The sequence below is a fragment of the Struthio camelus genome, chromosome 4 (assembly GCF_040807025.1).
Source record: "Struthio camelus isolate bStrCam1 chromosome 4, bStrCam1.hap1, whole genome shotgun sequence".
In the NCBI taxonomy this organism is placed as follows: domain Eukaryota; kingdom Metazoa; phylum Chordata; class Aves; order Struthioniformes; family Struthionidae; genus Struthio; species Struthio camelus.
The window spans coordinates 27,931,236-27,946,101 of NC_090945.1; positions in this window are offsets into that span (position 1 = coordinate 27,931,236).

Here is a 14,866-nt window from a genome sequence, read left to right on the forward strand (position 1 = left end):
TGCTCGGTACAGTTCAGCACTGAAAGGAGTGTGGAGGAGAGGTCTTTAGTGTAAAGCAGTTGTAGAGTGATTGTCAGCTTTTAAAGGATGGATTAAGTGTGCTTTCTGCTTCTAAAGTGGGGGGGGGGTGTGATACGGCACGTACTCCCACTTCTGTGATCAAAGTACTATGGTGGTGGGTTTACTGCCCCTCAGAAATGCATAAGGATGGTGACAGCAGTGTTAAAGGAAAAACTGGACTCTAGGAGTTTCTGGAAGCGAACGGCACAGATGCATTGATTCCCGAGCTGGGATTATGGCAATGCCACATTGGCAAGTAGCTTCTCTTTCCTTGCAAAGGAAGTTGTTCATCTGTAAATATCCCAGATTTAAAAAAAAAAAAAAAGTATAACAGAAAAAATAACCTTAAAAACAACCAAAGGTAATTCAGAGGAGGCCAGTATAGATCTTTGTGCCCCTCTAGTGGCTAATCTACTACAGAAGTTATGAGAGCCTCCTACCTACCTGGTTACTTTGTGACTACCGAGAACTGCCACAATTGTAGTGAGATTGAACTGTCATCCACCTGAATCCCCCATACGGCCCTGCATTATATGCTCTGATAGTGTGAGTGCAGTGCATGAATCCCGTTCCCTTCTGCACAGTGCCATTTCCCCAACTGGAGGAATGTAAAAAAAAATCACCCTCTGGCCGGGAGCGTAAGGCGCTCCCTGGGCAGACTGAAGTGGTAGTTATAAATGTGCTGAGGATGAGAGGGCTGCAGTCCTGTTCTCCTGTTTTGTGGGAGAGCTCTAAGGGCAGAGCTGTTCCATAAACTGCGGCCCCACATTACTGAGTCAGGCATCTGTATCTGAGGGTAACGTGGCACCTAAATCCAGGAGATAGATAGTTTTGGAAAGCAGATCTGTTTCATGTGACTTTGCTGAACTCCGCAAAAGAGGCAGCACAGCGTTTGCTCCGGCATTCTCTATTGCCTGCCCTACCCCTCTATCCCAGTTAGCATTTTGACCCTGAGAAAGCAGATATTTCATCATGCAAATTAAAAAAAAATTTGGATACTTATTATTAGTGCAACATAGCTTGCCGAGTGGCAACACACAGTGTAATGTCTGATTTGGGGAGAGAGCCATTTAAAAAGCACGGTTTTGTTTGGTAAATTCTGTAGTGGGACTGACAGGTAGTTCTGATTTGTGTGATATAACTGGTGTAGTTTCTTCCCTGAGGGATATCTGGATCTAAAAATAAATATGACACAGTTTGTGTTTTTTGGCAAGATGGCACAAATACTTTTCAAATTACTCTGTTCACTAGAAAACAATTGTACTCAGTCCTCTGACAACTGCAGCACCTGCTGCCTTCTGAGGTTTATTTACAGTGTGAATCATCAGCATGCCTGGAAATGACATAGGCCCATTTTAGGTTCTAGCGACTTGGAATGCATGAAAACCTTGCCTTTTATGGGACCCATTGAAAAGTTCTTTTCTTTTTTGTAGGATTTGAGCATTTATTTTCTTTCCCATCCTCTGTCCTTCTTATAGGAAACAAATACAGCCTCCGTTTCTGAGCAATGGAATGAGTGCTATTGTGGTTCTGTTTTCTGTTCACTCAAGGGCCTTGGACACTTTGTACAGTTCTGCCCATCGAAGTGCAGAGGACCTATTGTTTCTACCTTATCATTTCACTGTGTAGAAGTCAAGCACCAAGCAGTCTTTGCCACCCTGTGGTCTGTAAAGGGAATGAATAAAGTGTGGTCACATCCATAATCTTCTGTTTCCACTGAGCATTAGAAAGGATATTTCTACATAAAGACCAATTTAAGCTTTATTCATTAAAAGGGAAAAGGTAGGCTCTCCTGCTACTTTGAAAGCAACTGCATATGTTATGTTATTCTCCAAATTGCCAGTGGCTTTGCAGCCTTAATTAGGTCTTTGACTCTTGCTGCCTCGATTTCCCCATCTTGAAAAGTTATTTGCAACGTGCAGCCATATTAAATGTTATTATAAATATACGTACATCAAAGTTATAGAAACTTAATACTTCTAAATGCCCTTGAGTGTGAACAATGCTATACAATAGGCACTACGTGTTATCATAGTAGCAATTACTTGACTAGGCTGGCTCATTTAACAGCGTAAGGCATGTTCAGAAATATACTGGTACTATGAGTTCCTTAAGAAAGGGACGAGAAGCCAAGTCATGATGTGATATGGTTTCCCAGGTTGTAGGAGGAAAGGCTGCATAAACTTTGTGTGTTTGTGTGCCTGTTTATGTCTGTTTGCATAAACAGTAAATTCTGGGTTCTCCCTGAGTGAAGAGCAGATGTAGAGGGGAGCAGGGTATCAAGATACTGAAGTCAACATCAGATGAGCCGGCTCTGGAATCGGAAGCAATATAGTCATGATACTGAAGCACTGTGCTGGAGGTAAAGGCCCCGGCAGAGATGCCGGGCTAGTTACACATGACAGTCTAACACCGTCCTTCCTTCTGGGATCTGTGCTAGTACTGCTGTAATGCAACATATTGATGCGTACGTATCTATAAGGATCTGGGGGTCTCTCATCCTGTACTGCATTGCGCACAGAGTGGATATTTTCTGGGCATCCTTGTGTATTTTCGTGTAGCTATGCACGCTGTTCATGTGTGCAGAGCTAGAGCCTCTCAAATAGCCCCTTGGGAGCTGTACACGCACCCTGTGCTCCTGTACTGAAAGAAGACAGCTGCAAGGGTTTATCTCTCCTTAAAATCCCCAAATGTCTTCTGCTGTGAATGACTGTGACCTATCTAGACCCCAATTAGACTTCTACTATCCCTGATCTTCTCTTGCGCAGATTATTTCACTGTGATTGACTTAAGCCCAGGGAGCTTCAAACCTACTCTTCCTGACATGAATTACTGCTGCTAAAATTCAGGCACAGCAGATGTCTCTTCTGTCCCATATAGTGTTAGATGCCAGTTGGCCCCTCCAAGTCCGTCTGAGCAGGTCCCCTTTGTTACTGTTTAGCATGTGAACCCCCAAGGTGCATACAGTGTGTCCTACGCTGGCCATGTCTCAGAGCACTACTGTAATTATGCAGCGTTAGCTGACTGAATGAGTGTTGTTACAACATGTATCATTGCAAATACAGTTCTTTAAAAAACACATCTAAATAGAACGTAAGTAATAGACGATCACAGCTGGTAGACAAGAAGGTGTTGTAAAAATCAGCAATAATAATAATAATTTGTCTGGGCATTCCCATAGCAGACCAGTTTAAAGTTGTAATCTTTGTCCAGCAGAAACAAAAATGAGCCTCACTTTGCCTCAGTGTTCTTCAGGGGTAGCCAAGCTTTTGGGCAGAGGTCAGTTCTACTCTGTAAGAAAACGGTGCCAACTGTCGCTTTGTGCCATATGGAAAGTTTTAAAGCAACCAAGCCAAGAAACCTAATTTAGGAACAGCACAGCAAAAAGATAGTTATCAACTGATTAAGATTACTGAAGCCCTCCTTGCAGAAATCATGAAGTGTTTCATCTCTTTCTCTTAAGTGTCACTGAAGAGTTGTGGCTGGAGCAAACAAAACACGCAAAGGACCCAAGTGCAGCCTGGCCACATCAAGGTGGTCGGGCAAGACCAGTTCGTAATCCTTGCCTTAATCCAGAACCAATAATGTCAGATGTGCTAGTCGCCCCACTGCTGAGCGTGTAAAGGCAACTGCACGGCAAACACGAAGAGCTGAGTAAAGAGGCATTTCTCTTTGTTGCTGCCTAAGACTCCTGAAGGGATTCTGAAGAGTCTCCAGTCAAGAGACAGCATGTATACAAACATGTCCTCCAATATAGACTATGACTTTGCAGCCACAATATAGCCTGTAGCCATAGATTCATGCCATTTTCATGACTGCGAGCTGCAATATCCTTGTTCAGTTCTTAAAGAGCCTGTGTTGGGGGTTCTTCTAAGAGCCAGGTGTCCAAACTACCCCTTGCTAATGCAGCAGATAATGCCAGTGTCCACACTGGAACAGGACCTGCTGCTATTTATAGATGCAGATGGATTTTTCTGGGTGAAGTTCTTGATCATAGAAATGTACAGGAAACTTCAGATTCAGAGAAAGATATATTTTGCCTGAACACATTGTAAGCTATTGCAGTCTGCTGCTCAAACCAGTGAAAAAAGCTTGTTTCACTTTGAGTGGTTTAAGCAACACTGCGCTTTTTTTTTTTTTTATAGGCTTAATCAAAAAATTACAAAGGGCGGAACTGGGTCAGATTGACTACAGCTAAATTAAAAATGAAATGTCCTCCAAACTGTCTATTTTGTGCCTAAAGTCTAGTGGGATGAGTACTAGGTTTATTCTGATCACTTCGTTTTCGTCACAGCCTCTGTTTCAGCCCCTCACAGCTTTGCTGGAGCTCCTCTATTGGATTTGAACTCTGATTTTACAGCACCGAGAGCAACTGCGGGCCTGTACGGATTGGAGCCTGGGGCATGGACCGTAGTACAGCCAGGGAAGAATAGCTTTAGCAGAGCACCTGTTCTGCTTAAAACAGCTAAGACACCTAACTTCAGAGATGTGCTAACTCTTGCCAATTGCTCGTCGGATGTGCAGAGATGCTACGCAAGTTTAATGTGCTGCCATTCACATTAAGAAACTGTAGTGCATGTTGACAGAAAGGAACAGAAAATCCTGTGTGTTTTTTTGTTAAGTATCAAATCTGCATTTCAGGCATTGCAAAAACTCGGAGCTATTTGGATCCAGGATTTTTGTTTGGTTCCTTTAGTCTGACTATAGAATTCTTCTCAAATTCCATTCTTGTCCTTGGTCCTAGGAGATGTTTCAAACTAAATCCTGAAATTATGCAATCAGGTATCTTGGGCTAGACTTCCTTCAAGTGTATTAAAGTGAATTTTACCAGGATGCTGATAAAGTTAATTTCTTCTGGCTACAGCTCTATGAACGTCTAATGAAGGTCAGAATATTCTGCCTGATTGTTACTAGCGCTACTTGTCAGATGTCATGAAAGATTAGTGAAAGCACAGGCTCTGTTCTGCTCCAAACACTCAGTTGAAGATATTGTTTGTACTGGATATCTCCTCCTATCTGGCAGCTCTAAGAGAGCACTCTCTATAGAGAGCTCACTTTCCGTATAAAAAGGTTACTAGATTTCACTAGCTGATTTTGACATCCTTCCTGATGGCTCTACCACATCTCTAGCTTGAGCTCTTCATCCTTCAGTAGCAGTGATAATGATGTTTTCAGGCTTTGCTCCCAGTCACTATGACAAAGCCTTGATCATGGAGAACACCTAGTGGCTGCTCACCCTGCAGTACATATGCTTTTGTGCAAACGTATTGCATGTATTTATCCTGAGGACTAGAATACACTGAAATAGCTTGCCATTTACACAGCTCAGCTTGGAAATTAGGCAAGCGTCTTTGGCATCTGTAGGCACTAAATAGGACAGGGAAAGGTAAATCCAACTTCAAAGACAAAACTGATGACTATGGTTTTATACTGACTTAGCTGAAACTTGCTCAGGGAGTATTTTACAGTCAAACTCTCACCAAAAGGGAGTTTGCTGTTTTCAAGGGATTCTTTGTATTTCTACTTTATTTTTAATGGCTATTTTAGCAAAAACTTACACACAGCTCCATTGTAACTTTTCAATGAGTGCGCTAGAATCAGTGTTGGATTTTGTTTTGTAGGGCTTTTTTTTCAGTCTCAGCTTTTATTTAAAAAAATACCCGTAATTTAATAGTAGAATTTGAGAGTGAGCAATAGAGGCTTAAAACCAGTACATCTATCTACACTGTTTTCAAAAATCTAATGAATCTTGGAAGTTTGGAACTGGCAATATGATTAATTTATACTCTAGAGCCCAGATTTTAACATGCACCTGACCTGAGGCGTTACTATGAGTTACTGACATTATTCTAACCTTGCACTGGCTTTGACCCCCCCTTTCACGTTTTAAATTTATATTGATCAAAGACAGAACCAGCCCACAAATAGTCTGGCTAGAACAGCAGTTAGCCTTAGGATTGAGAGCTCCTCTAGAAAACCTCAACAGTTCTGGGCTTGTGTTTTTGAGTTTCTTTATTACAGTTGTTTCTAATGCTCTGATTTTTCTAATAGAAGTAACCGCATGACTGTTCTGAAAACATCTGTTGATCTTTATACAGGTCTCTATAAATAGCCAGTGCAGCTATTGCATCCTCTTACTGTCAGCGTTAATACCAGGTTTTTAGGGGCAATGAAGTTTGGATGTCTCATTTCACCTACCTGTCTTTTACTGAAATATATCATAGGATTGTCCAGTTGATGAAGGATGATGATGACTATTGTTATGGTACACTGAAAAATTAAAATTAGGCTGAGGAAAGTTGTTAAAATGTTGCTTGATTAATATAAATACAATTTTGTTTAGAAACTGAAATCCACTTTTGCATTTGGAAATTCAAATAATGTCCAGTTCGGAAGAACTGTCTTTCTTATGCACATTGAAAATGTTGGAGAAGCATTGCAAATTAATCAGCAGATGCAGTGAGCTTTTGATTCTGCTCTCATGCTAATTTAAATCTGGAGTTAACCCATAAAGTCAACAGCCAGCCACTCCTATGGTCAAAATGGGAGAAGATTCACCTTGTATTCAGGTCAGGAGCAGCTGATCAAGTTTCAGTACCCAGATAACAACCTTGGAACTTAGTTTTATTTCTGTACTTCTGCAAATCAAAGATCAGACTAACTTTTTTTTTTGTTAAAAGGAAGTTGTCTTCTCTGTTTCATAGAAAAGGTTAATTATTCAGACTTTTGCATATGCAACCAGTCACATATTATTTTAAATGTTAATTTTTATTAACATTTGCTATTCCAGTCTACATTGCTGACAAGCCATTACAGTAGTAAAGTACTGACAGAACATTTTGTATTAAGGAAGATCAGATAATCAGTATTCTGGTGGGTCAGCTGATCGGTTAGGAAGTGGTAACCATATTCTGTTAGAGATTATTAATATTCATATTTAGGGAAACACTGCACAGGAACGGCAGCAAGGTTATACAATTGAATAAAACTTTACAAGGCATCATCAGGAATGTGAATAGCTCAGCTGACTTTTCTCATTGCTAATGTTCTTTTTTCTTCCCTTCCCCTAAAGCAAAGAAAGAAACAGTATTCAGTCTACATCATATATCCTATAATCTGCCTTTTGATAGGCAGCCAAGAAAAACCTATTTCTTGAATTTTCAGTGCTGTCCTTTGTGGAGTGCTCTTTTACATAGGTGCGTTTTTAACATATTTTTCTCAAGTTTTATTCACTGCTTTTAGTATTTATAATATCCAAAAATAAAACCTGTGCAGAATGTGGTAAAAGCTGGCTGATAATAGACAAATGTATCTTCGTCTCTTTTGCAACAACTTACTATGACAGTATTGAATTTTCAGTTACCCAATCCTTTCCTGAGTAACAAAACTTGGGAACAAAACTCACTTGTCAAAAAGGAGACTGTAAAAAGCTTCTTCCACACTTGTATTCAGCGACCTCTCTGCACAAGCTCAGTGTGACTTGTCTTCAGAGGGCATTAATGCATGCGGGGGTTGAGAAAGCTTTTGTACGTGTATCTATGTCTTGTCCGTTTGGTTTTTGTGCCAACCTCAAAGCCATCTGCTCTGGGGTAGAAAAGCCTGCCTTAACAGACTAAGGCAGCTGCCATGAAAGTTTTTGCGTGCTGATCTTTCAGTTCCTTCTCCTGTAACCTTGAATGACCATCTTTTCTAGGTAAAGAGAGAGAACATTAATCTCCGGTTTAGAATCTGATAAATCCCAGGTTTCTCCTAAACGTACAGGACTAGTTATTAAATGCCAGACTAAATCGTGTAACCTGAGAGCCTGCCCATCTACATTACAGTTTGGAATCGGTTGCCCGTCTGTTCTGTTCAGTCCCTTATTGTTAGGGGCTATACTGTCTCTGTCACTGCACAGCTCTTCTCAGGTTGCCATCATGTCACTGTAACTGCTTTTTGCTATATTTGATCACGAAAAACAACTGTGCAGCCCAAACAGGATATATGTTGACTAGAGCTTTATTGTCAAGTGCTGCTTGACTTTAGCAGAGATCATTTTCAGTGCCAGCCCTTTTCAACATATTCACAGTAGGATATATGGAGATTTCAGCTGAGTAGTGGTTTGTTCAAAAGGATCAACATGTACTTCCTTTTATTAGCCAGTGATAGAAAATTGTTATTCTGTGTTTTATGCTTGTTTGTAGGGTATGTATATATGAAGTTTACATTATAGAACAAACTGCATTGGAAGGTCAGCTGGCATTGACTGCCAGTGTCCCAGCATAAGGCTAATCTTTTTCCAGCGTGGAGATGAGTATGCAATAGTTGAACGTGTCTGAGGCCATTGCCGTGTATAAGCAGTGGAAAGAGGGCTCAAGAGTTCTTTCAAGCTAAATATATCATTGCACTGTAGTTCGAGGTACCAGACACTAACCATATATATGACTGCTTTTTTTTCCATACAAGCCCACTCTGTCATTTTGATCAAGTTTGCCACCGTTTGCAGAAACACCCCAAAGTACAAACTGGTTTGCATTCTTAAAGTACTTAGACTTAGTGAGAGCACTGATCTCAGTTCAGATGAAGTTACCTGTCTTGCAGATCTTTTTCCTGGCAGTAGTGGGTTTCCAGTGCTGCCACAGTACATTGCGGGCCTGTGTGAAACCCTAAAAAAAAAGTCTCAGGGTAGAAGTCCCTCTGCAAACTCCATTCTGTTTTCCTTGTAAATGGGAAGGAAAGTTGTTATTTTGTGGTCAAACGGTGAAATTTATATTAGATACTTTTAAACACCAAAGTGACTTGTCTGAAGTAAAAACCTAATTATCATAGGCTTCCCTACCTACTGAAAACATTTGAACGCTTAGGAAATAGTCTTATTCTAGAAGCATTTTGTTCCATCTGTGCCTAGTCCCAGCAGGAGTCCGGAAACAGATGAATGAAAATATGGAAAGTCATTTTAAAGGAAGCTCAGATAAGCGCTCAGTTTTCCAGTCTTCTGAAACAGCGGTAGGTAAGGAACAACTTTTGAGGAAGAATTAAGGCTTTTTTTTTTTCCCCCAAATACCTCTCATATCACAAAGGCTATAATAAAGAGACAAACAAGAGCTTTCTGACAAACAGAGCATTCTTGGGTTTGGACTCTTGGGAGTCCTTGCCACTGTGGAAGTGACTGCAGTGTGGGGTTGAGATGAGCAAGCTTACCCGACCATACCTAGAGGCAAGATATCCCAGCCCAGCTTAACCTCTATGCTTTTGCAGAACTATCATATCCCATCTAGCCAATTTAAAGCTAGCTCAAGAATCTGTGCTACATGCTACCCTGCTGCCACAAACTACTATAGTTGTTGCTAGTGTCATTGTGTAGCAGTCTTTTGTGTCATCTAGGCTTAAACTAACGGTATAGGATAGAAGACAATTACTGGAACGTGGCCAAAAAAAATTTCCAGCAGGTCATTTATTTACTGAACAATTCAGACCTATTCATAAATATAAAAAGTTAGTGTTTCTATTTTTCAAAATAGAGGGGTCTTTTTTTGTTTTTTTTTTGTTTTTAATCTAGATTCACAAGGGAACGCAGACACAATTCACAAACAGGAGGGGAAAGTCTTTCTCTCTGATTTCCCTAAGCCTAGCGACTTACCCAAAACAAAAGACCGCCTATCCTCAAATCCTTCCTGCTGGATTTGAAAGAGGGATTTCAACCTGGCTGTCCTTCCACCTAAAGAGTGCCCTTGCCACTAGTCCATTCTGGATTAGGTTGCTTTCCATCTCCCTGACTAAAGTTGTTCTGTTTTTTATAAATATCTATAGGGACAAAGAGCAAGCGTGGGAGTGACTAAAGCCAGCTGGGCAGATAGGTTACTGTCCTCAGAGATGGAAAACCTTTAGTCAGATACCTGCTTCAGGCTGAGCAGAGGGAATCTGGACCCTTCACGTCCTTGTGTTAACTTCCCTGCGTCAGTGGTCACTTATGACTTCACCCCCAAATACATCTCCTTTCCTTTTAGGTATATGCAGTTTGAAAGTTCTGCAATGAAGAGCAAAACATTCCACTGCAGGGGAAGCAAATCTTTTTGTTTGACACAAGGAGATTGCATTATTTTATAATTTTAGCTGAAAGAAACAGGGTTTGTTTGTTTGGTTGGTTTTGGTTTTGTTTTTTTTTTTTTTTGAACTGACCTAAAATGATTTTTCTCCTTTGACTTTCTTAGCTAAAAATTCTGAAATACTGGAAATACAAGTAGCTCTACTAAGGGCAGCATTGCAGTGTTCAGAAATTGCAACTGGGATTTGGGTGCAGGAATGCTTACAATCATGGGGCTTGATTCAGGGCCCAGAAACCCATTTTTTCTGTCTAGGGAGACAGACAGCAGATAGAGTCACTGCATATATGCCTTGTGTGTACAGGCCACACTTACCTTAGTGATTCGGTAGTAATAATCGCCATGTACGGAAGAACACCTCCCTGAAGGGAAAAGTCTTACTTGAAACCAGCTTGTTCTCCGTACCCTGAGTTAGCTTAGCAGTGAAACTGGGGTGGGAGCCAAGTGAGGGGTAAGAGGTTATCTTGGAATAGCACAGACATCTTCTACAGCATTTCATTTCATTTCAGTACACACACCACCTGGCTCTGTAGCCAAGATCCCCCCCGCCTCCTGGGGGAAGGGAGGTGAGCGCGGAGAGGGGGAGGACTTGGAAACTCCTGCCTGTGCTGAAATGTTAGAGATTAGAGGGCAGGGTACACCTGTTGTAGCTGGAAAGTACCATCCTGCCTGTGCCACAGCTGCTGACAGTTGGCAAGTGCAGGACATGACCGGTCCTCACTAGATTCCTCGACTGTGGCTTGCCGGTGCAAGCGCAGGGGTAGGAAGCCTTCTGGCAACTACAAAAGCAGTTTGTTTGCAGCCAGAGCGTTGCCCCCATGGGATGTTTTTGGCCCAGGAGTTCAGTGGCTAGCACTCACTGATGAAAACCGTGCTGCAGAGTTCAGCCGTGTACAGCGGGCCCTCAGTCACTCCAGGGCTGCATTAAGAGGGGCCTGTTGCCCCATGGTTTCGCACACTAATTCTCTTTGCTGAGAAGCTGAATGCAGACCCAGTTGGGCCAGAGAGGGGATGAATATCAGCATTTCAAAGTGACATCCAGAAAAGCTAGGTATTTGCCCAAACATGCTGTAGACTGCAGTGCCATTCCCCATGTCATTAATGCTACAAGTTATTTTTCAGTTGAGAGTCTCCTTGAAGAGTCACTTGAAAACAGGGATAGCGGATACTGCAGAGAGGAGGATTCACAGGGTGGCGTAGGGGGAGATTGGGTCAATATCTGCTTGGCTTGGGGATCTGATTCTCAAGGATTTGAGAGAGCTCATCGCTTCCCAGGAAGCGCTCAACACCTCGCAGAATCAGGCCCATGTGTTCACTGCAAAGAGCCCTTCTAAACCCCTTAGCTCATGAGTGCTAAAATGCCATGCACATTTTAGAAATACTGTGGGTAAGAAAAATAGTAGGCGCAGTTAGAGAATTTCTGACCTTTTGGAGAAAACAAAATGGACAGTTTTAATGTTTAAAACATTCCTGTCCTTCCTCATCAGTACTGAGGAGAGGAACTGGGGGAAATACAGAGCTGTACAAGCAAAATCTAATATATAGGAAGAAGAATTGATATTGTTTGTTTTGAGGCTGAAGCTTGAAATTGCAATTTAATGAAAATTGTATTGTTTTTTCAGCATGAAAAGAATTGCCCAGTTGATGAAGGATATGTTCAGGGGCTTACAGTGTTCAGAGACTGATTTTACTTGTTGCACAAGAAATTAGGACAAAGTCAAAAAAACAGACCTGGTATTAACCCTGCTTTTTGAAGAAACAGTGTTAAGAGATTAAATACATTTGTATGTTGTGAGTGAAAAGTACTTTTGCTCTGCTTACATACACAAGTGCCTATTCCTAGCGTGCCCAAATTGGGTTGCATGGGTAATGTGTGTATGCATTTATATGAAGAGCATATATTTGACTATAAACCCTTTTGGGGTAGATTATGCCTTCTTGTACAACAGTGGAGAAATGCAGTTTGTCTACGTTGATATTGTACTGAGGTTTGTGTAACAACTTTACTATTTCTGTTTCTGAGACTAGCTGTTAAGAATTGATGTTTTACATATTTTTGCAATGTGTAGATGTTAAAAATGCACATACATACATACATGCATATATATATATATAAAATATCTTTTGGTTATATATAAGGCAGAAAAACATTTCAAAGATTTGGACGATAAGATTACAGAATAATGCCTTGTGTAGGTAAATCACCTTTTCTTGTCTCAGTTGTTCTATTGAATGTAGGGGGAGTATTTAAACAAGTAAGGATTTCTCATCTTGGTAAGATTTGGCAGGATCATGCATAAAGTTTGAAAAAAAAAAATAGTCCAATTTAAATAAATCCCTTGGTCTAATATTACTCAGCTTCAGCCAAGGTATCATTTTCCAGCCTCATAAAACTGTCATGTCATTAGCATCTTGGGATGGTCTCCTTGTAAACCTGACCTTTACAATGGATTTTACACCTGAATTAAAAAAAAACCACCTCATTCTTACTTTTCTCCATAGCTCTTGTAATTTGGGGAAAGATTTTTGCCTCTTGTGCCAACTAAAGTGGTTTACCAGATAACAGTGCTTTGATTGCTCACTGCTTATTATGTAACCAACTTCTCACGTTTAATTGTTCAATCTGTAAGCTAAATGAGCTAGCGGAGAAACGCACACGTATGCAGCAGTGTGTATGTGACCTTAGCTCTGGGCAGGCAGATTGCATACAGTTCATAATGGTGTTTATTGAAGTGCTCTATACATAGAAACTTCAATCCGAAAGGGGCCTCGCTTTGAGAGCTGTTTGATCCTCCTTTTCATCACCATGTGGTGGAAGGCACTTTAGCTGACTTTTGGTGTAAGCTGAGGGAGAAATACCCACCAGCTGTGTACTGCGTGAACTTCAGATTCTGTGACCAAACATAGGCCCCCATGGCAGGAAGGTGTGCATACTCAACGGGGATTGCTTTTCATAGGATCCTCCAAACATATTTATTGAACTTGGCAAACCATCCCAGTCCAACGCTGGCTACTCTCCAGGCCGTGGCAATTGCGTGCTCCAGGGTCATGATACAAGACTGGCAATTTACTGCTTAGGTGCCCCATGCACATTTGTGCGTTATGTCTTTAGAAGCTGTTACATGTAAACAAGTTGTTCCTAGAATTCAAACCCGCTCTGTGATGCAGGTGATCACATAAGGGGCTTCTAATACCCTATAGAAAACCCATTTTCGCTGCTTGCATTTCTAATGCTAAAGAGCAAGTGAAAACCAATGATACTGCTTAATGTTTTCATATTACGGCCAGTGGCAAGCTAAAAATAGATTTTTTTTAAAGGCATATGCAGATTTAATGTGGTTACATTCAGCTGGCTTCAGGAAAACATTCCTTGTTTTTCAGTATCCAAATACCTTGAATTATGAAGAAGGCTGATTTTGAGTCTGTACCTTTTAGCTCAAGTCCACTTCTATAAATAGTCAGTTTCATGTAATTTTAATGAATGGTCATAAATCAGCTCTGTTGTCCTGCCCTCCATCCCCCAACTTGGCTGATAACACCTCAAGCAAAGGTCATGGTTTCGGGTTTTGTGGCAATCGTTTCCACAGTTCCAATAATCAGATGCATCTGCAGTTCTCAAGTTACACGATAATACTGTACAAAGAATAGGGTCACTGCTGAAAGCTCAGTCCCCAAGACAGGCACATGATGGGAGACTTGAGCAGATTCAGCAGCCTGGCGGATGGGATCTCAGGGAAGACGGATCTTAAGAGAAACAGGAGAAGGAGAAGCAAAGTTTAGATCAATCAGTGTAATTTCAGTCTCTGGAAAAATACTGGAATAAATATACAATTTGTAAGCCCTTAAAAGATAATGAAGAGAGAAATAACAGCCAACATTGGTATGATATGGCTTGTTCTTGATGAGTCCATCTAATTTATTTTTATGATAGGGCAAAAGGCTTTGTGGAGAGAGAAGAAATGGCATTTGGCTTTGGTATGGCGTTTTACTCTTCTTATAGCAAGCTAGGGAAGCACTGTACAGATAAAATTAGGTGAGAAATAGCTGCTTGGAACATGTTTGAAGTTTGGTTATGAGTAGCGCATCATTTGTTTTAACAGTGAATTTAAGGGGGTCAGAAGGTCCTATTTGTTCAGTATTTTCATTAATAGTTGGCTAATGAATGGAAAACCTGCTTGCAGTGGGGCATGAGCTGAAGGAGTGTCAACACTGTCACGCCTTTGTGAAAATGGCAAATGTTACTCTGGGATGTATAAGCAGGCACATTGCCTGCAGGACACAAAGTCACCTTCCATTCAGCCTCCAGTCAGCCCTGGTGAGGCTCCGCCTGGAACATTGTAGCCACTTCTTTGCACCACGGGTGCAGATTTTCTGGAGGAAGTCCAAAGAGGAGTGATGAGAGATTTGGCAAGCACTTTCCAGGTGTAAAGATTAAGTGAATTGGGGCTGTTACGCCTAAAGAAAAGATGGGAGTGGAGTAAATGCGCTAGTCCCCCTTAAGCAAGTATAAAGCTGCAGCACAGAGAATGGAAATCATCGCTTCTTCCATCCATGGCAGAAATAATGGGTTTAAAGCATGGAGTCAGATCAGATCTGAGGAGAATCTTTCTGATTGTATGGATAATCAAGCGCAGGATGAGAGTGCCGGGGAAGCTGTGAAATCTCAGCAAGTAGAAATCTGTCAGAACAGGTTAGACAGACACCTCTCAGGACGCCTGCTGTCA